At 35.3% G+C, this 23756-nt stretch overlaps 3 long non-coding RNA genes across 9 annotated transcripts; all 3 read left to right on the forward strand.

Moving 5' to 3' along the window:
* The first annotated feature begins 173 nt into the window (after positions 1-173).
* On the forward strand, positions 174-6198 carry LOC114521116. 4 transcript variants are annotated; one of them, XR_003686765.1, is made up of 5 exons: positions 461-614; positions 1220-1298; positions 1440-1591; positions 5777-5792; positions 6174-6198. It is a non-coding gene; the product is annotated as an uncharacterized LOC114521116 (long non-coding RNA). The 4 variants fall into 4 exon arrangements; XR_003686764.1 differs by lacking the exons at positions 5777-5792; positions 6174-6198 and adding an exon at positions 174-252 and having other exon boundaries at positions 531-614; positions 1440-1627; XR_003686766.1 differs by lacking the exons at positions 5777-5792; positions 6174-6198 and adding an exon at positions 1996-2088.
* Positions 6199-12135: 5937 nt separating this feature from the next.
* On the forward strand, positions 12136-12942 carry LOC114521123. Its single transcript, XR_003686775.1, has 3 exons — positions 12136-12166; positions 12316-12487; positions 12864-12942. It is a non-coding gene; the product is annotated as an uncharacterized LOC114521123 (long non-coding RNA).
* A 2229-nt stretch (positions 12943-15171) lies between these two features.
* On the forward strand, positions 15172-22779 carry LOC114521114. 4 transcript variants are annotated; one of them, XR_003686758.1, is made up of 5 exons: positions 15172-15288; positions 15569-15652; positions 16258-16336; positions 16486-16657; positions 17036-17196. It is a non-coding gene; the product is annotated as an uncharacterized LOC114521114 (long non-coding RNA). The 4 variants fall into 4 exon arrangements; XR_003686760.1 differs by lacking the exons at positions 15172-15288; positions 17036-17196 and adding an exon at positions 22036-22779 and having other exon boundaries at positions 15333-15652; XR_003686759.1 differs by lacking the exon at positions 15172-15288 and having other exon boundaries at positions 15333-15652; positions 16486-16641.
* Positions 22780-23756: the final 977 nt, after the last annotated feature.

Consider the following 23756-nt stretch of genomic DNA (forward strand, 5'->3'; position numbering starts at 1 on the left):
CGAATATGGCAATTTCATAGGTCATAATTGTATCAATCCTGCAAGTATATTAATAAGCTGGAATTGAAAATGCATCTCTGCAAATATATTGTCATTCGTATTTTCAGTTACAACAGTACCCATGCAAGGTTGATTTCCGATGTTTTGATCGACAAGTTAAAGAATACGCTTCTGTCGTTTTGTGGTCGAATATACGCCGGAAAAGCAGAAGCTGCATGCGATCGTGGTTGCAGGGGGTTCATTTAAGCAACAGTAGGCCTTTTTTCATTTCATCGATAAGATAATCTGTGTTTTAGTTCGCAAATTCATGCAATAATCTTTTATTAAAGAATGAATTAATATTTTTTCTGTTATAGTTAGTCATTGCGCTCGATTTATACATTATATTGATTTTTTCCTATTTAGTTAAACATGCTAACAATAGACAGACTGTTCTTGAGCTTTAGCCCAATGCAAAGATGACATATATTCATTGACTGCTAGGCAAATTTGAAATGATATTTTTAACCTCGCAACGATTTTACATATAGCTGAGGAAACCGGGCTTCTGCTCATTTCACTTCACGGGCAGCACGGAGACTTTTACTGAAGACGGAAAGAAACTGCAACGAAATGTGAGTAAAGCTTCTATCTATTGTTTGATATTTCCATTAATCTTGGCACTCCAATGCATGCATGCATCTAACTATGTTATATAATATCCTTTCAAAGCGATTATTAACGTGAAGGAAAGAGATGAGACTTTGCGATAGGATTACACGGTTATATATAAGCTATATAATAGTGAATTTTTCTTAACTAGAAATACATTAATAAATTTCCACCTTCTTGTTTTAAATTTACAAGTTAGGTTATGTAATGTGCTATACCGTTTTGATATTTCAAATAGAGTATATATAATAGTCAGGTGGTCGATAAATTACGATAAGAGGTTGCTTGAAGTTGTTTTGCATGTCGAAACGTGGGCGGGTGGGCGTTCAGTGAGTGAATGCATTCCTATAAGACTTTTTCCCATGACGTATTCGGCATGGACGTAATTATATTCCCCCCTTTTTTTTTAAAGTTGGTAAGTAATGTGATCCATATATACATAAACAGGATTAAACAATTTCTGAAAATTCTTCTAGTCTTATACACCGCGGAATAAAGGATCTCATCAAGGAAGGGGCCTTCCGTCTATAAAAGCGCGCCGAAAGTAATTGTGGTGTTTATCTTTTAGATGGTGATGAAAGGTTTATTGATGATCTGTTTGTTTCTCGTGGTCTTTGAATTTTCGCGGGGAAATGTGATGTCAGGACGTAAGAGCCTTAATGATAAAGGCAGATCATAAGTATTCGTCATGCAAAATTTTCAGAATAATGGAAATATTTTGTTGTACAAATCATTGCATGTATATCTTCTACTGCAGGCATAACTTTTACAACATCAATTTCTTATAGAAATAACTGATTGCGAAATACATGGTGGATTTTGTATACCTTTCTATCAAAATAGTCCAACCTGCGCAGACTATGGCGCAGTGCCCTACGCATATTCGTGTCTTTTAGGAGCAAACTGTTGCCGCTAAGACTGAAACTAAGATGTGGGACAGGTACACCGCTAAACTTTTTGTAAATAAGTTATTTTTTATTTTCACACCAAGAAAATGTTATAGGAGCGCGAGCATGGTGTAGAGATGCTCGTCTCAAGCCTATATAGCTACACGCAAATGGTGTGCGAATGCGATTTAGGGTAACACATCTTTGGTGTTCTCAGTTCTCCAAGACCTTTTTCATGTTAGATTAACACTGCGAGAGGATTGTCATATTTCCCCTGGAATCAGGATTGTTTTTTTACATCAAACATTTCATTTTGAGCGTTTGAATACACTACGTTTCAAATTCATGAAAACCAACACGAAAATTATTATCATTAATAAAAACTTTTTAGCTCTTACTTTCTTCCATTGTTTTTTATAGTCGTCATAATGGTCTTTTCCTTTGTACTTTTCTTTAGGTTGTGAGTTTGTTTTCTAGTTGAAAGTAGTTACAGAACAATCGACGAATGTCATATATATATGCACTATTTATGGTGTTCTGAACTGATTGTAGAAATAGATTGGATGGTACTTTAATAAAAAAACGGGTTGGACTATAAGGTCTATAAGTGTATGCTTGGACTTTTTTCTATATTTTACGTTAATTAGTCAGTATATTACTTTAACTTTTTATATACTTTTCGCAATATTGAAGTGAATGAGTTTTGGTTTGATTCTGATTTTCCTTAAAGTACGCCTAGCGTTCTTTAAAAAGGGGTAATAATTATAATGAACAAGTGACGTGTCATCGTCAACTCTTTATGGCGCTTGCAATGTACAATTAAACATAGGAGAATTAGGTCTAGAGGTCTACGAGAATTAGGAAGTGTAATAGAATTAGGTCTTGAAGCTCTGTCGCATCGGTTATAAATTCTCATTACCAAAGATCGATTGTTTAGACAAATTGTTTTTATATATAAATCAATTTAAATAAGCATACATACGGTAAAAACTCGACGGAATACTTGTGCGTGACACTCGCGAGTATAACGAGTAGCGCGACTGCACGAGTCCGTATTGGGTATACGAACGGCGAGTTGTTCCAATCAATCGCCAGTAGCGAACATTGGTAAAAGGAACGCAATGTTTAGTTGTGCTCAACTAAATTTTTTATTTTATCATAAGAGAATAGGTAGTCCTTCACTCGGCCAATCAGCGTTTAGTATTTCCATGCTCTATATCTTATAGTGTCTGAAATTCATCAAATTTCGAGGGCTTCGAAGCATGGGGAAAATGCGCGGGGTTAAAAAAACAATATAAAAACAAGGACAGCGAATCAATTAGTAAGTTTATTGAATCTATTAGTGACTCTATTAAATTCATTATAGCAACTGTATATTATACAAGGTGTCCTAAAAAACCCAAAAACTGTTTAAATCACCTAGTGTTAAAATTCGAATGACTTGTTCGCGAAATTTTGCTTGTGGGGATTAACACAACTTTATTATAATATAAAATGCTAAATAGGCCTACATTTTCTATAGAGTTAAGGACATTCCGAAGGTCATGGTGCTTTAGTTGTAAATTTAAATATTGTTATCTACACGGCACAAATAGAGGTCTCACGTCGCAAATGAAAATCTCAGCGCGCTAAAACAATTCTTGCATGCACGGTTATGCATATTTGTAAAGCGAATAAAAGCGTATTGGCAAGAAAAGTAATTTGTTGGTAGACAAACAAATTATACTGCCATGTCACACTATGAAAATACCTACGTCAAACATTTATACACTTGCACGTGGTCCCTATTACTTTGTTATGTGTCATTTCAATTGTTTTGCTTTTTATTGGGGCACCCTGCAGAGTCACTAATGCATGAATTCAATAAAATCGAAACTATATGTACACACACAAAACAGTCCACAGTTTGGAAAGTTATCCAAACACAACGACGTTTTAACCCTGTACACCCTCTGAAGATTTAAATTTTGGTACACTTTCATGCACCATGCGTAAAAATTACATCGACCAGCTTAGAGGTCTCTGTATTTCCTTCCTCAATTATACGCTTTTTCTTTGACCCCATTCTCTCTCGGGTATAAGACGAATATATGAAAATGCATCCCCCGCCCCAAATACGCTTCTAACTACGGCCCTGACTTTAATATAAATGTGTATCTCAATTTGGTAAAATTTTTTATAGAAAGTTTGAAGCTTTTGTAGCCCACCGCACACGAGAGCTAAATTAGCGAGTTTAAGATGCACCAAAATCTACGACGCGGACGTGACATGAAAACTGCTACTATAGTGTTAGGAAACCAGCATTAATTTGTTCTAAATAATGAGTGATATTATGTTTCTGTTTTGTTGTTAAACTTTGTTTCCAAGGTTTTAATATGTGCTGTGCATAAGATAGGAAACAAAAACTGGTGGTATTTTGTGAAGAGTGATTGTTGTACAACTTAGGTAGAATTTTTCTCGAATCAGTCGCGTAGCCAGCTTTACAAATCTAAAATCGCTATATGGACAGATTTAAGGGCATTACAACTATTTATTCCATTAGAAATTCATTGTTCTCACAGTCAATGAATATTAACATGTAAAGTAGGAGATTTTCAATGGTTGGGTTTGCCACCGATGCCATGCACGCTACTATGGCGAATATGGCAATTTCATAGGTCATAATTGTATCAATCCTGCAAGTATATTAATAAGCTGGAATTGAAAATGCATCTCTGCAAATATTTGTCATTCGTATTTTCAGTTACAACAGTACCCATGCAAGGTTGATTTCCGATGTTTGATCGACAAGTTAAAGAATACGCTTCTGTCGTTTTGTGGTCGAATATACGCCGGAAAAGCAGAAGCTGCATGCGATCGTGGTTGCAGGGGGTTCATTTAAGCAACAGTAGGCCTTTTTTCATTTCATCGATAAGATAATCTGTGTTTTAGTTCGCAAATTCATGCAATAATCTTTTATTAAAGAATGAATTAATATTTTTTCTGTTATAGTTAGTCATTGCGCTCGATTTATACATTATATTGATTTTTTCCTATTTAGTTAAACATGCTAACAATAGACAGCCTGTTCTTGAGCTTTAGCCCAATGCAAAGATGACATATATTCATTGACTGCTAGGCAAATTTGAAATGATATTTTTAACCTCGCAACGATTTTACATATAGCTGAGGAAACCGGGCTTCTGCTCATTTCACTTCACGGGCAGCACGGAGACTTTTACTGAAGACGGAAAGAAACTGCAACGAAATGTGAGTAAAGCTTCTATCTATTGTTTGATATTTCCATTAATCTTGGCACTCCAATGCATGCATGCATCTAACTATGTTATATAATATCCTTTCAAAGCGATTATTAACGTGAAGGAAAGAGATGAGACTTTGCGATAGGATTACACGGTTATATATAAGCTATATTAGTGAATTTTTCTTAACTAGAAATACATTAATAAATTTCCACCTTCTTTTTTTAAATTTACAAGTTAGGTTATGTAATGTACTATATCGTCTTGATATTTCAAATAGAGTATAGATAATAGTCAGGTGGTCGATAAATAACGATAAGAGGTTGCTTGAAGTTGTTTTGCATGTCGAAACGTGGGCGGGTGGGCGTTCAGTGAGTGCATGCATTCCTATAAGACTTTTTCCCATGACGTATTCGGCATGGACGTAATTATATTCCCCCCTTTTTTTTTAAACTTAGTAAGTAATGTGATCCATATATACATAAACAGGATTTAAACAATTTCTGAAAATTCTTCTAGTCTTATACACCGCGGAATAAAGGATCTCATCAAGGAAGGGGCCTTCCGTCTATAAAGCGCGCGCCGCAAGTAATTGTGGTGTTTATCTTTTAGATGGTGATGAAAGGCTTATTGATGATCTGTTTGTTTCTCGTGGTCTTTGAATTTTCGCGGGGAAATGTGATGTCAGGACGTAAGAGCCTTAATGATAAAGATAGCCATCATAAGTATTCGTCATGCAAAATTTTCAAAATAATATAAAAATATTTTGTTATACATGCAAATCATTGCATGTATATCTGCTACTGAAGGCATAACTTTTACAACATTAATTTCTTATAGAAATAACTGAGTGCGAAACACATGGTGGATTTTGTATACCTTTCTATCAAAATAGTCCAACCTGCGCAGACTATGGCGCATTGCCCTACGCATACTCGTGTCTTTTAGGAGCAACCTGTTGCCGCTAAGACTGAAACTAAGATGTGGGACATGCAGGTACACTAAACTTTGTGTAAGTAAGTTTTTTTTTATTTTTACACGTAGAAAGTGTTATAGGAGCGCGAGCATGGTGTAGAGATGCTCGTCTCAAGCCTATATAGCTACACGGAAATTGTGTGCGAATGCGATTTAGGATAACACATCTTTGGTGTTCTCCAACACCTTTTTCATGTTAGGTTAACACTGCGAGAGGATTGTCATATTTCGCCTTGAATCAGGAGTTTTTTTTTACATCAAACATTTCATTTTGAGCGTTTGAATACATGCACTACTGTTCAAATTCATGAAAACCAACACGAAAATTATTATCATTAATAAAAACTTTTTAGCTCTTACTCTCTTCCATTGTTTTTTATAGTCGTCATAATGAGTTTTTCTTTGTACTTTTCTTCAGGTTGTGAGTTTGTTTTCAAGTTGAAAGTAGTTACAGAACAATCGACGAATGTCATATATAAATATATATATACTATATATTATGGTGTTCTGAAATTGTAGAAATAGATTGGTTGGAACTTTAATAAAAATAACGGGTTGGACTATAAGTGTATGCTTGGACTTTTTTTGCTGTATTTTACGTTAATTTGTCAGTATATTACTTTAACTTTTATATACTTTTCGCAGTATTGAAGTGAATGAGTTTTGCTTTGATTCTGATTTTCCTTAAAATACGCCTATAGCGTTTTTTAAAAAGGGGTATAATATAATGAACAAGTGACGTGTCATCGTCAACTCTTTATGGCGCTTGCGATATACAATTAAACATAGCAGAATTAGGTCTAAAGGTCTACGAGAATCAGGAAGTGGTAGAATTAGGTCTTGAAGCCCTGTCGCATCGGTTATAAATTCTCATTACCAAAGATCGATTGTTTGGACTAATTGTTTTTATATATAAATCGATTTACATACGCATACATAGGGTAAATAACTCGACGGAAGACTTGTGCGTGACACTCGCGAGTATAACGAGTAGCGCGACTGCGTTGTTCGAGTCAATCACTGCACACAAAAAACAGGTGTGTAGAATTACACACCAAGGTGTGTTTGACTACACACCAAGGTGTGCTCAATTGCACGCCATGGTGTGTAATTTCTGCACACCTTTCTACGCGCTTTTAGAAAGCACACCTTGGTGTGTAAGGAAACACACCTTTGTGTGTACGCAAACACACATTCGTGTGTTCGAAAACACACCTTTGTGTGTTAGCGAAAACACCTCTTTTTGCACACCTTTTCTTTTACTCATTAAGGTGTGTAAAGTAACACACCTTTTCACTGAAAACACACCTTTGTGTGTTTGACAGCACACCTTGACCCATCCAAGAAACACATCTTTTGATGTGTTATAAAACACATCTTTAAATTATTAACAATATGCTTGATTGGCCTTATTTATTACCTATAGTATTTTAGTGCGTCGATAAAAGCGTCAGCCTTACGAGGAATTACACAAGTCACAGGAAATTTCACGCTGTTCCATTGCATTTAAATTTAACTTTTTTCTTTAAATTTCTGTTATCTTTGGCCTGCGTTTCAGCTTTGATCAGTATTAAAAACTCTAAACATTATATAAGACATAGATTTAAGGGAATTTACAGATCGTTGTGGTTTACTTTTGTAATAAGAATGATTAACGTGGGTTGTTTTTTGAATATCTGCCATACAGACTTGTATATACAGGTCAGTGATCTGATACGTCATACGCTTTTAACCAATAAGAATGTCGCGAGGTGTGAAACCCACGCGCACGAAATACAAAACCACTGTTTAGTGTTTTACATTTCCTTCTCTACTGTGGCAACTGTGCTTCGAGTCTGTTACAAGTTTAAATTATGTTTATTGTGAAGGCGATTTTAAGATTTTTTTGGAGATGAACACACGAGAGCTTATGATGTTGTATAAAGAAGAAATTATAAGAGGGTAAGTTGTATTGCAGTGCTTTTCGAATCGTTTGTGTCAAACATTTGTATCAATTTCAATATGGCCAACGAGTGTAATGACTGTAATCAATATGGTTGTCTCTATCTATTTGTAGCGAATAAATTGATGGTTCCGTTACAACGATGCAAAGAAATTCAAGACTTCGAAGGTCCCGAATAGCTTGAAAGTGAAAAGTCTGCTTCATTCTAATAATTCAGAGACCACCGAAGCGCATGGCGACGCGAACAGATTCGACATCACAAGAGGAACTTGGTGAGTGTTACGTTTTATCTTTCAAAATTTAATTGTTATAGGTGCTTTTAGAAGGAGATTTACACGTATATCGGTGTATACATAAGGCTGTTTATGCCATAGTTTATGCTTGGTATAAAGAAAGCATATAATTCGCTAGGTGTAATCTTGATGAATTGTTTTGTGTCTTAATTTATGTTTAATATTTTGTATTCCTTTTGGGGGTTAGTAACATTCCAAAGGACCAATATTTGTCCTCACTATACTGCATTTGCTTTCTAAATGTTGTAAATATTAGATAGTTGATTTGACTTGAGTGTTCCAGAATGGTTTATGATTTTTAATACTATAGACTTGACTACTTATCCTGAAAGATAGCTATATATACATATTTAAATAAAACTTTCCCATTTTAAAGAAACTATAGAAAATGTGCCCAGACCCCAATTTTTCAAATTTCAACAGAAGGTTATAATTCATGTAATTATACCTGCCTATACCTGACAATACATCCTAAATTCTTTTACCAAAAATAAATCTTAACTCATAAATTGGGTATCATTTAGCATGTTCTATTAATTAACAGATGCTTGTGCACATCTTAAATTGGAAAATTCTAAATACCAGATCCTCTTATGCATTTATTTTATATTTTTCAGGTGATCTTTGTTGATTATGAAGATCATGAATTAAGGCGATGATGTTATTGCAACAGTTGAGCAGGCACCATACACTCCAACAAACAAGAACAAGGGTGACCAACAAGACAAGAAAACACCACCAAGTGTCAAGTCGAGACGACATCAAGTCAATAAACTGTTTATAGAGTAAGACATTATTTTAAACTAAACTGCATGCTTCAAGATATTTATATAATTCATTACTGTGACTTCATGTTAATTCTTAATAGTATTGGAACTTAAAATATATTTATAAATTAATATTGTGTTTGTGTGTTTTCTAGCCCTGTTTATATGTTACTTTTAGGAAAGGTGTGCAACTTTTTACTTAAACAATTTGTGTGTTCTCCAGCACAGCTTTAGCTGTGTAATAAAACACACCATGGTGTGTATGAAAACACACCTTCTTTGAAAACACACCTTAGAACGTGTTAAAATTTGGACAAGCCAAAAACACATCTTTTGGTGTGTTTTTTGACACACCTTTTAGTGTGTTCTACACACCTTTTGGTGTGCACAAAAACACACCTTGCTATGTGTTAACACACCTTTGAAGATGCTTTTTGCACACCTTATGGTGTGTTAAACACACCTTTAGGTGTGTTTCAAAACCCACCTTTAGGTGTGTTAAAATTTGGACAAAAAAGGTGTGTAAATTTAACACACCTTTTTTTAGTGTGTGGTAGCGAGCATTCGTAAAAGGAACACAATGCTTAGTTGTGCTCAAGTAAATTTTTTTACTTCATCATAAGAGAATAGTTACCTTCACTCGGCTAATAGGCGTCCAGTATTTCCATGCTTTATATCCTATAGTGTCTGAAACTCATCAAATTTCGAGGGCTTCGAAGCATGGGGAAAATGCGCGGGGTTAACAAAACAATATAAAAACAATGACAGCGAATCAATTAGTAAGTTTATTGAATCTATTAGTGACTCTATTGAATTCATTAGCAACTGTATATTATACAAGGTGTCCTAAAAAACCTCAAAACTCTTGAAATCACCTAGTGTTAAAATTCCAATGACTTGTTCGCGAAATTTTGCTCGTGGGGATTAAAACAACTTTATTATAATATAAAATGCTAAATAGGCCTACATTTTCTAGAGGGTTAAGGACATGCCGAAGGTCAGGGTGCTTTAAATGTAAATTTAAATATTGTTATCTACACGGCACAAGTATAGAAGTCTCACGTCGCAAATGAAAATCTCACCGCGCAAACAATTCTTGCATGCACGGTTATCCATATTTGTAAAGCGAATAAAAGCGTATTGGTAATAAAAGTCATTTGTTGGTATACAAACAAATTTTACTGCCATGTCACATGCATAAAAATGCCTACGTCAAACATTTATACACTCGCACGTGGGTCGCTATTACATTGGTATGTGTTGTTTCAATTGTTTTGCTTTTTATTGGGGCACCCTGCAGAGTCACTAATGCATGAATTCAATAAAATCGAAGCTAAATGTACACACACAAAACAGTCCACAGTTTGCAAAGTTATCAAAACACAACGACGTTTAAACCTGTACACCCTCTGAAGATTTAAATTTTGGTACACTTTCATGCACCATGCGTAAAAATTACATCGACCGGCTTAGAGGTCTCTGTATTTCCTTCCCCAACTATACGCTTTTTCTTTGGCCCGATTATCTCTCGGGTATAAGACGAATATATATGAAAATGCATCCCCCGCCCCAATTAAGCTTCTAACTACGGCCCTGACTTTAATATAAATGTGTATCTCAATTTGGTAAATTTTTTTATAGAAAGTTTGAAGCTTTTGTAGACCACCGCACACGAGAGCAATTAGCGAGTTTAAGATACACTAAAATCTACGACGCGGACGTGACATGAAAACTGCTACTATATAGTGTTAGGAAACCAGCATTAATTTGTTTTAAATAATCAGTGATATTATTTTTCTTTTTTGTTGTTAAACGTTGTTTCGAAGGTTTTCAATAATTTTGTGCTGTGCATGAGATATGAAACAAAAACTGGTGGTATTTTTGTAAAGAGTGATTGTTGTACAACAGTTAGGTAGAATTTTTCTCGAATCAGTCGCGTAGCCAGCCTGGCAAATCTAGAATCGCCATATGGACTGATTACGGGCATTACAACTACTCACCCCATTAGAAATTCATTCAGTGTTCTCGCAGTCAATAAATATTAACATGTAAAGTAGGAGATTTTCAATGGTCGGGTTTGCCACCGATGCTATGCACGCTACTATATGGCGAATATGGCAATTTCATATAGGTCATAATTGTATCAATACCGCAGCTATATTAATAAGCTGGAATTGAAAATGCATCTCTGCAAATAATATTGTCATTCGTATTTTTAGTTACAACAGTACCCATGGAAGGTCGCCGATGTTTTGATCGACAAGTTAAAGAATACGCTTCTGTCGTTTTGTGGTCGAATATACGTCGGAAAAGCAAAAGCTGCATGCGATTGTGGTTGCAGGGGGTTCATTTAAGCAACAGTAGGCCTTTTTTTTATTCCATCGATGAGATAATCTGTGTTTTAGGCCGCAAATTCATGCAATAATCTTTTATTAAAGGATGAATTAAATTTTTTTCCTGTTATAGTATAGTCATTGCGCTCGATTTATACATTATATTAATTTTTTCCTATTTAGTTAAACATGCTAACAATAGACAGCCTGTTCTTGAGCTTTAGCCCAATGCAAAGATGACATATATTCAATGACTGCTAGGCAAATTTGAAATGGTATTTTTAACCTCGCAACGATTTTACATATAGCTGAGGAAACCGGGCTTCTGCTCATTTCACTTCACGGGCAGCACGGAGACTTTTACTGAAGACGGAAAGAAACTACAACGAAATGTGAGTAAAGCTTCTATTTATTGTTTGATATTTCCATTCATCTTGGCACTCCAATGCATGCATGCATCTAACTATGTTATATAATATCCTTTCAAAGCGATTATTAACGTGAAGGAAAGAGATGAGACTTTGCGATAGGATTACACGGTTATATATAAGCTATATTAGTGAATTTTTCTTAACTAGAAATACATGAATAAATTTCCACCTTGTTGTTTTAAATTTACAAGTTAGGTTATGTAATGTGCTATATCGTTTTGATATTTCAGATAGAGTATAGATAATAATCAGGTGGTCGATAAATAACGACAAGAGGCTGCTTGAAGTTTTTTTGCATGTCGAAACGTGGGCGGGTGGGCGTTCAGTGAGTGAATGCATTCCTATAAGACTTTTTCCCATGACGTATTCGGCATGGACGTAATTATATTCCCCCCTTTTTTTTTAAACTTAGTAAGTAATGTGATCCATATATACATAAACAGGATTTAAACAATTTCTGAAAATTCTTCTAGTCTTATACACCGCGGAATAAAGGATCTCATCAAGGAAGGGGCCTTCCGTCTATAAAGCGCGCGCCGCAAGTAATTGTGGTGTTTATCTTTTAGATGGTGATGAAAGGCTTATTGATGATCTGTTTTTTTCTCGTGGTCTTTGAATTTTCACGGGGAAATGTGATGTCAGGACGTAAGAGCCTTAATGATAAAGATAGCCATCATAAGTATTCGTCATGCAAAATTTTCAAAATAATATAAAAATATTTTGTTATACATGCAAATCATTGCATGTATATCTGCTACTGAAGGCATAACTTTTACAACATTAATTTCTTATAGAAATAACTGAGTGCGAAACACATGGTGGATTTTGTATACCTTTCTATCAAAATAGTCCAACCTGCGCAGACTATGGCGCATTGCCCTACGCATACTCGTGTCTTTTAGGAGCAACCTGTTGCCGCTAAGACTGAAACTAAGATGTGGGACATGCAGGTACACTAAACTTTGTGTAAGTAAGTTTTTTTTTATTTTTACACGAAGAAAGTGTTATAGGAGCGCGAGCATGGTGTAGAGATGCTCGTCTCAAGCCTATATAGCTACACGGAAATTGTTTGCGAATGCGATTTAGGATAACACATCTTTGGTGTTCTCCAACACCTTTTTCATGTTAGGTTAACACTGCGAGAGGATTGTCATATTTCGCCTTGAATCAGGAGTTTTTTTTTACATCAAACATTTCATTTTGAGCGTTTGAAAACATGCACTACTGTTCAAATTCATGAAAACCAACACGAAAATTATTATCATTAATAAAAACTTTTTAGCTCTTACTCTCTTCCATTTTTTCGTCGTCATAATGAGTTTTTCTTTGTACTTTTCTTCAGGTTGTGAGTTTGTTTTCAAGTTGAAAGTAGTTACAGAACAATCGACGAATGTCATATATAAATATATATATACTATATATTATGGTGTTCTGAAATTGTAGAAATAGATGGTTGGAACTTTAATAAAAATAACGGGTTGGACTATAAGTGTATGCTTGGACTTTTTTTGCTGTATTTTACGTTAATTTGTCAGTATATTACTTTAACTTTTATATACTTTTCGCAGTATTGAAGTGAATGAGTTTTGCTTTGATTCTGATTTTCCTTAAAATACGCCTATAGCGTTTTTTAAAAAGGGGTATAATATAATGAACAAGTGACGTGTCATCGTCAACTCTTTATGGCGCTTGCGATATACAATTAAACATAGCAGAATTAGGTCTAAAGGTCTACGAGAATCAGGAAGTGGTAGAATTAGGTCTTGAAGCCCTGTCGCATCGGTTATAAATTCTCATTACCAAAGATCGATTGTTTGGACTAATTGTTTTTATATATAAATCGATTTACATACGCATACATAGGGTAAATAACTCGACGGAAGACTTGTGCGTGACACTCGCGAGTATAACGAGTAGCGCGACTGCGTTGTTCGAGTCAATCACTGGTAGCGAGCATTCGTAAAAGGAACACAATGCTTAGTTGTGCTCAAGTAAATTTTTTTACTTCATCATAAGAGAATAGTTACCTTCACTCGGCTAATAGGCGTCCAGTATTTCCATGCTTTATATCCTATAGTGTCTGAAACTCATCAAATTTCGAGGGCTTCGAAGCATGGGGAAAATGCGCGGGGTTAACAAAACAATATAAAAACAATGACAGCGAATCAATTAGTAAGTTTATTGAATCTATTAGTGACTCTATTGAATTCATTAGCAACTGTATATTATACAAGGTGTCCTAAAAAACCTCAAAACTCTTGAAATCACCTAGTGTTAAAATTCCAATGACTTGTTCGCGAAATTTTGCTCGTGGGGATTAAAACAACTTTATTATAATATAAAATGCTAAATAGGCCTACATTTTCTAGAGGGTTAAGGACATGCCGAAGGTCAGGGTGCTTTAAATGTAAATTTAAATATTGTTATCTACACGGCACAAGTATAGAAGTCTCACGTCGCAAATGAAAATCTCACCGCGCAAACAATTCTTGCATGCACGGTTATCCATATTTGTAAAGCGAATAAAAGCGTATTGGTAATAAAAGTCATTTGTTGGTATACAAACAAATTTTACTGCCATGTCACATGCATAAAAATGCCTACGTCAAACATTTATACACTCGCACGTGGGTCGCTATTACATTGGTATGTGTTGTTTCAATTGTTTTGCTTTTTATTGGGGCACCCTGCAGAGTCACTAATGCATGAATTCAATAAAATCGAAGCTAAATGTACACACACAAAACAGTCCACAGTTTGCAAAGTTATCAAAACACAACGACGTTTTAACCCGGTACACCCTCTGAAGATTTAAATTTTTGTACACTTTCATGCACCATGCGTAAAAATTACATCGACCGGCTTATAGAGGTCTCTGTATATTTTCTTCCTCAATTATACGCTTTTTCTTTGACCCCATTCTGTCTCGGGTATAAGACATAGATATGGTATAAGACGAATATATATGAAAATGCATCCCCCGCCCCAATTAAGCTTCTAACTATACGTCCCTGACTTTAATATAAATGTGTATCTCAATTTGGTAAAACTTTTTATACAAAGTTTGAAGCTTTTGAACCCCACCGCACACGAGAGCTATTAGCGAATTTAAGATACACTAAAATCTACGACGCGGACGTGACATGAAAACTGCTACTATAGTGTTAGGAAACCAGCATTAGCCTAATTTGTTTTAAATAATCAGTGATATTATGTTTCTGTTTTGTTGTTAAACGTTGTTTCCAAGGTTTTCAATATGTGATGTGCATAAAATATGAAACAAAAACTTGTGGTATTTTTGAAAAGAGTGATTGTTGTACAACTTAGGTAGAATTTTTCTCGAATCAGTCGCGTAGATAGCCTGACAAATCTAGAATCGCTATATGGACTGATTTAAGGGCATTACAACTATTCATTCCATTAGAAATTCATTGTTCTCACAGTCAATGAATATTAACATTTATAGTAGCAGACTTTCAATGGTCGGGTTTGCCACCGATGCCATGCACGGTACTATGGCGACTATGGCAATTTCATAGGTCATAATTGTATCAACACCGCAGCTATATTAATAAGTTGGAATTGAAAATGCATCTCTGCAAATATATTGTTATTCGTATTTTCAGTTACAACAGTACCCATGCAAGGTTGCCGATGTTTTGATCGACAAGTTAAAGAATACGCTTCTGTCGTTTTGTGGTCGAATATACGCCGGAAAAGCAGAAGCTGCATGCGATTGTGGTTGCAGGGGGTTCATTTAAGCAACAGTAGGCCTTTTTTTTATTCCATCGATGAGATAATCTGTGTTTAAGGCCGCAAATTCATGCAACAATCTTTTATTAAAGGATGAATTGAATTTTTTTCCTGTTATAGTTAGTCATTGCGCTCGATTTTTACATTATATTGATTTTTTCCTATTTAGTTAAACATGCTAACAATAGACAGCCTGTTCTTGAGCTTTAGCCCAATGCAAAGATGACATATATTCAATGACTGCTAGGCAAATTTGAAATGATATTTTTAACCTCGCAACGATTTTACATATAGCTGAGGAAACCGGGCTTCTGCTCATTTCACTTCACGGGCAGCACGGAGACTTTTACTGAAGACGGAAAGAAAGTACAACGAAATGTGAGTAAAGCTTCTATCTATTGTTTGATATTTCCATTCATCTTAGCACTCCAATGCATGCATGCATCTAACTATGTTATATAATATTCTTTCAAAGCGATTATTAACGTGAAGGAAAGAGATGAGACTTTGCGATAGGATTACACGGTTATATATAAGCTATATTAGTGAATTTTTCTTAACTAGAAATACATGAATAAATTTCCACCTTGTTGTTTTAAATTTACAAGTTAGGTTATGTAATGTACTATATCGTTTTGATATTTCAGATAGAGTATAGATAATAATCAGGTGGTCGATAAATAACGATAAGAGGCTGCTTGAAGTTTTTTTGCATGTCGAAACGTGGGCGGGTGGGCGTTCAGTGAGTGAATGCATTCCTATAAGACTTTTTCCCATGACGTATTCGGCATGGACGTAATTATATTCCCCCCTTTCTTTTTAAAGTTAGTAAGTAATGTGATCCATATATACATAAACAGGATTTAAACAATTTCTGAAAATTCTTCTAGTCTTATACACCGCGGAATAAAGGATCTCATCAAGGAAGGGGCCTTCCGTCTATAAAGCGCGCGCCGCAAGTAATTGTGGTGTTTATCTTTTAGATGGTGATGAAAGGCTTATTGATGATCTGTTTGTTTCTCGTGGTCTTTGAATTTTCGCGGGGAAATATGATGTCAGGACGTAAGAGCCTTAATGATAAAGACAGCCATCATAAGTATTCGTCATGCAAAATTTTCAAAATAATATAAAAATATTTTGTTATACATGCAAATCATTGCATGTATATCTGCTACTGAAGGCATAACTTTTACAACATTAATTTCTTATAGAAATAACTGAGTGCGAAACACATGGTGGATTTTGTATACCTTTCTATCAAAATAGTCCAACCTGCGCAGACTATGGCGCATTGCCCTACGCATACTCGTGTCTTTTAGGAGCAAACTGTTGCCGCTAAGACTGAAACTAAGATGTGGGACATGCAGGTACACTAAACTTTGTGTAAGTAAGTTTTTTTTTATTTTTACACCAAGAGAGTGTTATAGGAACGCGAGCATGGTGTAAAGATGCTCGTCTCAAGCCTATATAGCTACACGCAAATGGTGTGCGAACGCGATTTAGGATGACACATCTTTGGTGTTCTCCAACACCTTTTTCATGTTAGGTTAACACTGCAAGAGGATAATCATATTCCCCCTGGAATCAAGAGTGTTTTTTTTACATCAAACATTTCATTTTCAACGTTTGAATACACTACTGCTCTAATTCATGAAAACCAACACAAAATTTATTATCATTAATAAAAACTTTTTAGCTCTCACTTTCTTCCATTGTTTTTTATAGTCGTCCTAATGAGTTTTTCTTTGTACTTTTCTTTAGGTTGTGAGTTTGTTTTCAAGTTGAAAGTAGTTACAGAACAATGGACGAATGTCATATATAGCTATATATATATGCACTATTTATGGTGTTCTGAAATTGTAGAACTAGATTAGCTGGAACTTTAATAAAAATAACGGGTGCAACTATAAATAAGTGTATGCTTGGACTTTTTATTACTATATTTTACTTTGATTAGTTACAATATTACTTTAACTTTTATATACTTTTCGCAGTATTAAAGTGAATGAGTTTTGCTTTGATTCTGATTTTCCTTAAAGTACGGCTTTCGTTTTTAAAAAGGGGTAATATAATGAACAAGTGACGTATCAGCGTCAACTCTTTATGGCGCTTGCGCTATACGATTAAATATAGGAGAATTAGGTCTAGAGGTCTACGAGAATTAGGAAGTGTAATAGAATTAGGTCTTGAAGCTCTGTCGCATCGGTTATAAATTCTCTTTGCCAAAGTTCGATTGTTTGGACTAATTGTTTTTATATATAAATCGATTTATATAAGCATACATACGGTAAATAACTCGACGGAAGACTTGTGCGTGACACTCGCGAGTATAGCGAGCTTTAGCAGTGACTACGAGTACGACTACGAGTACGAGATTCGTCATTCTCGCGCGTTGTTTGCTTACGCCATCAGCCAAAACTCGTAGTCGTTGGGCTTTCGAGTACGAAGTTTATCAAAAAACTCGTACTCAAATGCCCGGCGACTACGAGTTTTGACTGATGGCGTAAGCAAACAACGCGCGAGAATGACGAATCTCGTACTCGTAGTCGTACTCGTAGTCACTGCTAAAGCTCCCTTATAACGAATAGCGAGACTGCGAGTCCGCGTATTGGGTACGAATGGCGAGTTGTTCCAGTCAATCGCCAGTAGCAGCATTCGTAAAAGGAATTCGAACACAATGTTTAGTTGAGCTCAACTAAAATTTTTTATTTCATCCTAAGAGAATAGTACTTTCACTCGGCCAATCAGCGTCCAGTATTTCCATGCTCTACTGTATTAGTGACTCTATTGAACTCACTAGCAACTGTATATTATACAAGGTGTCCTAAAAACCCCCAAAACTTTTGAAATCACCTAGTGTTAAAATTCGAATGACTGAATTCGCAAAATTTTGCTCGTGGGGATTAACACAACTTTATTACAATATAAAATGTTAAATAGGCCTATAAATTTTGTAGAGAGTTAAGGACATGCCGAAGGTCATGCTTTAGTTGTAAATTTAAATACTGTTATTATTATTATTTTATATTATTATTATTATTATTATTATTGTTAATATTATTGTTATCTACACGTACGGCACAAATAGAAGTCTCACGGCGCAAATGAAAATCTCATGCACGGCACAGACAATTGTGACGGTTATCCATATTTGTAAAGCGAATAAAAGCGTATTGGTAATAAAAGTCATTTGTTGGTAGACAAACAAATTATACTGCAATGTCGCATGCATAAAAATGCCTACGTCAAACATTTATACACTCGCACGCAGTGAACTCTATATATATGGAAGGCTCGCTCCAGTTTAAATTGTGAAGCCAAACATGGCGGATCATGAAGGCTGCTTGGGTACCGAACCAGTCCTCTACGAAGCGTAAAATGCGCGAACCGCGCGTGGAAATGAAAAACACGAATTATAAAAATATGTCGAAAAATAAAAAAGCTAACATTTCGGATGTTACAAAGCTTTAAAAATACGAAGTTTTTAAAAATGAATACATACAATTTGTTACAACCTTACCTGGCAATGTTATTCTTTCTAGAGGGGTAACTTATGCCGTATATTTGTGTTGTGTTTACAAAACTGACCGAGTTCAACTCCTAGACATTGCCGCCATATTGAATTGTAACCGCTCGTGCGTGGGGGTCTGGTTCGGTACCCAAGCAGCCTTCATGATCCGCCATGTTTGGCTTCACTTTTAGATTACGCAATGTACTAGAGCGAGCCTTCCATATATATAGAGTTCACTGCTCGCACGTGGGTCCCTATTACATTGTTATGTGTCATTTCAATTGTTTTGTTTTTTATTGGGGCACCCTGCAGAGTCACTAATGCATGAATTCAAGAAATTCGAAGCTAAATGTACACACACAAAACAGTCCACAGTTTGCAAAGTTATCAAAACACAACGACGTTTTAACCCGGTACACCCTCTGAAGATTTAAATTTTGGTACACTTTCATGCACCATGCGTAAAAATTACATCGACCATCTTAGAGGTCTCTGTATTTCCTTCCTCAATTATACGCTTTTTCTTTGACCCAATTCTCTCTCGGGTATAAGACGAATATATAAAAATGTATCCCCGGCCCCAATTATCCTTCTAACGATGGCCCTGACTTTAATATAAATGTGTATCTCAATTTGGTAAAACTTTTTATAGAAAGTTTGAAGCTTTTGTAGCCCACCACACACGAGAGCTATTAGCGAGTTTAAGATACACTAAAATCTACGACGCGGACGTGACATGAAAACTGCTACTATAGTGTTAGGAAACCAGCATTAATTTGTTTTAAATAATCAGTGATATTATGTTTCTGTTTTGTTGTTAAACGTTGTTTCCAAGGTTTTCAATAATTTTGTGCTGTGCATAAGATATGAAACAAAAACTGGTTGTATTTTTGTAAAGAGTGATTGTTGTACAACAGTTAGGTAGAATTTTTCTCGAATCAGTCGCGTAGCCAGCTTGACAAATCTAGAATCGCTATATGGCCTGATTAGAAATTCATTGTTCTCGCAGTCAATAAATATTAACATGTAAAGTAGGAGATTTTCAATGGTCGGGTTTGCCACCGATGCTATGCACGCTACTATATGGCGAATATGGCAATTTCATAGGTCATAATTGTATCAATACCGCAGCTATATTAATAAGCTGGAATTGAAAATGCATCTCTGCAAATAATATTGTCATTCGTATTTTTAGTTACAACAGTACCCATGGAAGGTCGCCGATGTTTTGATCGACAAGTTAAAGAATACGCTTCTGTCGTTTTGTGGTCGAATATACGCCGGAAAAGCAGAAGCTGCATGCGATTGTGCATGGTTGCAGGGGGTTCATTTAAGCAACAGTAGGCCTTTTTTTTATTCCATCGATGAGATAATCTGTGTTTTAGGCCGCAAATTGATGCAATAATCTTTTATTAAAGGATGAATTAAATTTTTTTCCTGTTATAGTATAGTCATTACGCTCGATTTATACATTATATTGATTTTTTCCTATTTAGTTAAACATGCTAACAATAGACAGCCTGTTCTTGAGCTTTAGCCCAATGCAAAGATGACATATATTCAATGACTGCTAAGCAAATTTGAAATGATATTTTTAACCTCGCAACGATTTTACATATAGCTGAGGAAACCGGGCTTCTGCTCATTTCACTTCACGGGCAGCACGGAGACTTTTACTGAAGACGGAAAGAAACTACAACGAAATGTGAGTAAAGCTTCTATCTATTGTTTGATATTTCCATTCATCTTGGCACTCCAATGCATGCATGCATCTAACTATGTTATATAATATAATTTCAAAGAGATTATTAACGTGAAGGAAAGAGATGAGACTTTGCGATAGGATTACACGGTTATATATAAGCTATAAAAAAAACCATGACAAGCCGACAATTTAAGAAAGTAAAGTAAAAAGCAAATTCCGAACAAACAAGACATCTTGAGAATCAAAATATAATTCAAACAAGACACAGATTGAGACTGTCTGAAGATGACTTTGTAATAAAGTCGAAAATTTACAGTCTCAATCTGTGTCTTGTTTGAATTATATTTTGATTCTCAAGATGTCTTGTTTGTTCGGAATTTGCTTTTTATATATAAGCTATATTAGTGAATTTTTCTTAACTAGAAATACATGAATAAATTTCCACCTTGTTGTTTTAAATTTACAAGTTAGGTTATGTAATGTGCTATATCGTTTTGATATTTCAGATAGAGTATATATAATAGTCAAGTGGTCGATAAATAACAATAAGAGGCTGCTTGAAGTTGTTTTGCATGTCGAAACGTGGGCGGGTGGGCGTTCAGTGAGTGCATGCATTCCTATAAGACTTTTTCCCATAACGTATTCGGCATGGACGTAATTGTATTCCCCTCTTTTGTTTTAAAAATAGTAAATAATGTGATCCGTATTAAACAATTTCTGAAAATTCTTCTAGTCTTATACACCGCGGAATAAAGGATCTCATCAAGGAAGGGGTCTTCCGTCTATAAAGCGCGCTTCGCAAGTAATTGTGGTGTTTATTTTTTAGATGGTGATGAAAGGTTTATTGATGATCGGTTTGTTTCTCGTGGTCTTTGAATTTTCGCGGGGAAATGTGATGTCAGGACGTAAGAGCCTTAATGATAAAGACAGCCATCATAAGTATTCGTCATGCAAAATTTTCAGAATAATGGAAATATTTTGTTGTACAAATCATTGCATGTATATCTTCTACTGCAGGCATAACTTTTACAACATTAATTTCTTATAGAAATAACTGATTGCGAAATACATGGTGGATTTTGTATACCTTTCTATCAAAATAGTCCAACCTGCGCAGACTATGGCGCATTGCCCTACGCATATTCGTGTCTTTTAGGAGCAAACTGTTGCCGCTAAGACTGAAACTAAGATGTGGGACAGGTACACTAACTTTGTGTAAGTGAGTTTTTTTTTTACACCAAGAGAGTGTTATAGGAGCGCGAGCATAGTGTAGAGATGCTCGTCTCAAGCCTATACATCTTTGGTGTTCTCCAACACCTTTTTCATGTTAGGTTAACACTGCGAGAGGATAATCATATTCCCCCTGGAATCAGGAGTGTTTTTGTACATCAAACATTTCATTTTGAGCGTTTGAATACACTACTGTTTAAATTCATGAAAACCAACACGAAAATTATTATCATTAATAAAGACTTTTTAGCTCTTACTTTCTTCCATTGTTTTTTATAGTCGTCATAATGGTCTTTTTTTTGTACTTTTCTTTAGGTTGTGAGTTTGGGTTCAAGTTGAAAGTAGTTACAGAACAATGGACGAATGTCATATATAGCTATATATATATGCACTATTTATGGTGTTCTGAAATTGTAGAACTAGATTGGCTGGAACTTTAATAAAAATAACGGGTGCGACTATAAGTGTATGCTTGGACTTTTTTTTTCTATATTTTACTTTGATTAGTTACAATATTACTTTAACTTTTATATACTTTTCGCAGTATTAAAGTGAATGAGTTTTGCTTTGATTCTGATTTTCCTTGAAGTACGCCTAGCGTTTTTTAAAAAGGGGTAATATAATGAACAAGTGACGTGTCATCGTCAACTGTTTATGGCGCTTGCGATATACAATTAAACATAGGAGAATTAGGTCTAAGGGTCTACGAGAATTAGGAAGTGTAATAGAATTAGGTCTTGAAGCCCTGTCGCATCGGTTATAAATTCTCATTACCAAAGATCGATTGTTTGGACTAATTGTTTTTATATATATAAACCGATTTACATACGCATACATAGGGTAAATAACTCGACGGAAGACTTGTGCGTGACACTCGCGAGTATAACGAGTAGCGCGACTGCATGCGAGTCCGTATTGGGTACGAATGGCGAGTTGTTCGAGTCAATCGCTAGTAGCGAGCATTCGTAAAAGGAACACAATGTTTAGTTGTGCTCAAGTAAATTTTTTTACTTAATCATAAGAGAATAGTTACCTTCACTCGGCTAATAGGCGTCCAGTATTTCCATGCTTTATATATCTTACAGTGTCTGAAACTCATCAAATTTCGAGGGCTTCGAAGCATGGGGAAAATGCGCGGGGTTAACAAAACAATATAAAAACAATTACAGCGAATCAATTAGTAAGTTTATTGAATCTATTAGTGAGTCTATTGAATTCATTAGCAACTGTATATTATACAAGGTGTCCTAAAAAACCTCAAAACTCTTGAAATCACCTAGTGTTAAAATTCCAATGACTTGTTCGCGAAATTTAGCTCGTGGGGATTAACACAACTTTATTATAATATAAAATGCTAAATAGGGCTACATTTTCTAGAGGGTTAAGGACATGCCGAAGGTCATGGTGCTTTAAATGTAAATTAAATATTGTTATCTACACGGCACAAGTAGAAGTCTCACGGCGCAAATGAAAATCTCACCGTGCAAACAATTCTTGCATGCACGGTTATCCATATTTGTAAAGCGAATAAAAGCGTATTGGTAATAAAAGTCATTTGTTGGTATACAAACAAATTTTACTGCCATGTCACATGCATAAAAATGCCTACGTCAAACATTTATACACTTGCACGTGGGTCCCTATTACATATTTACATTGTTATGTGTCGTTTCAATTGTTTTGGTTTTTATTGGGGAACCTAGCAGAGTCACTAATGCATCATTCAATAAAATCGAAGCTAAATGTACACACACAAAACAGTCCACAGTTTGCAAAGTTATCAAAACGCAACGACGTTTTAACCCTGTACACCCTCTGAAGATTTAAATTTTGGTACACTTTCCTGCACCATGCGTAAAAATTACATCGACCGGCTTAGAGGTCTCTGTATTTCCTTCCCCAACTATACGCTTTTTCTTTGACCCGATTCTCTCTCGGGTATAAGACGAATATATGAAAATGCATCCCCCGCCCCAATTAAGGTTCTAACTACGGCCCTGACTTTAATATAAATGTGTATCTCAATTTGGTAAATT

This window comes from Dendronephthya gigantea, unplaced genomic scaffold, assembly GCF_004324835.1.
Source record: "Dendronephthya gigantea isolate DGI-Jeju-01 unplaced genomic scaffold, DenGig_1.0 000019F, whole genome shotgun sequence".
NCBI classification, from domain to species: Eukaryota; Metazoa; Cnidaria; class Anthozoa; order Malacalcyonacea; family Nephtheidae; genus Dendronephthya; species Dendronephthya gigantea.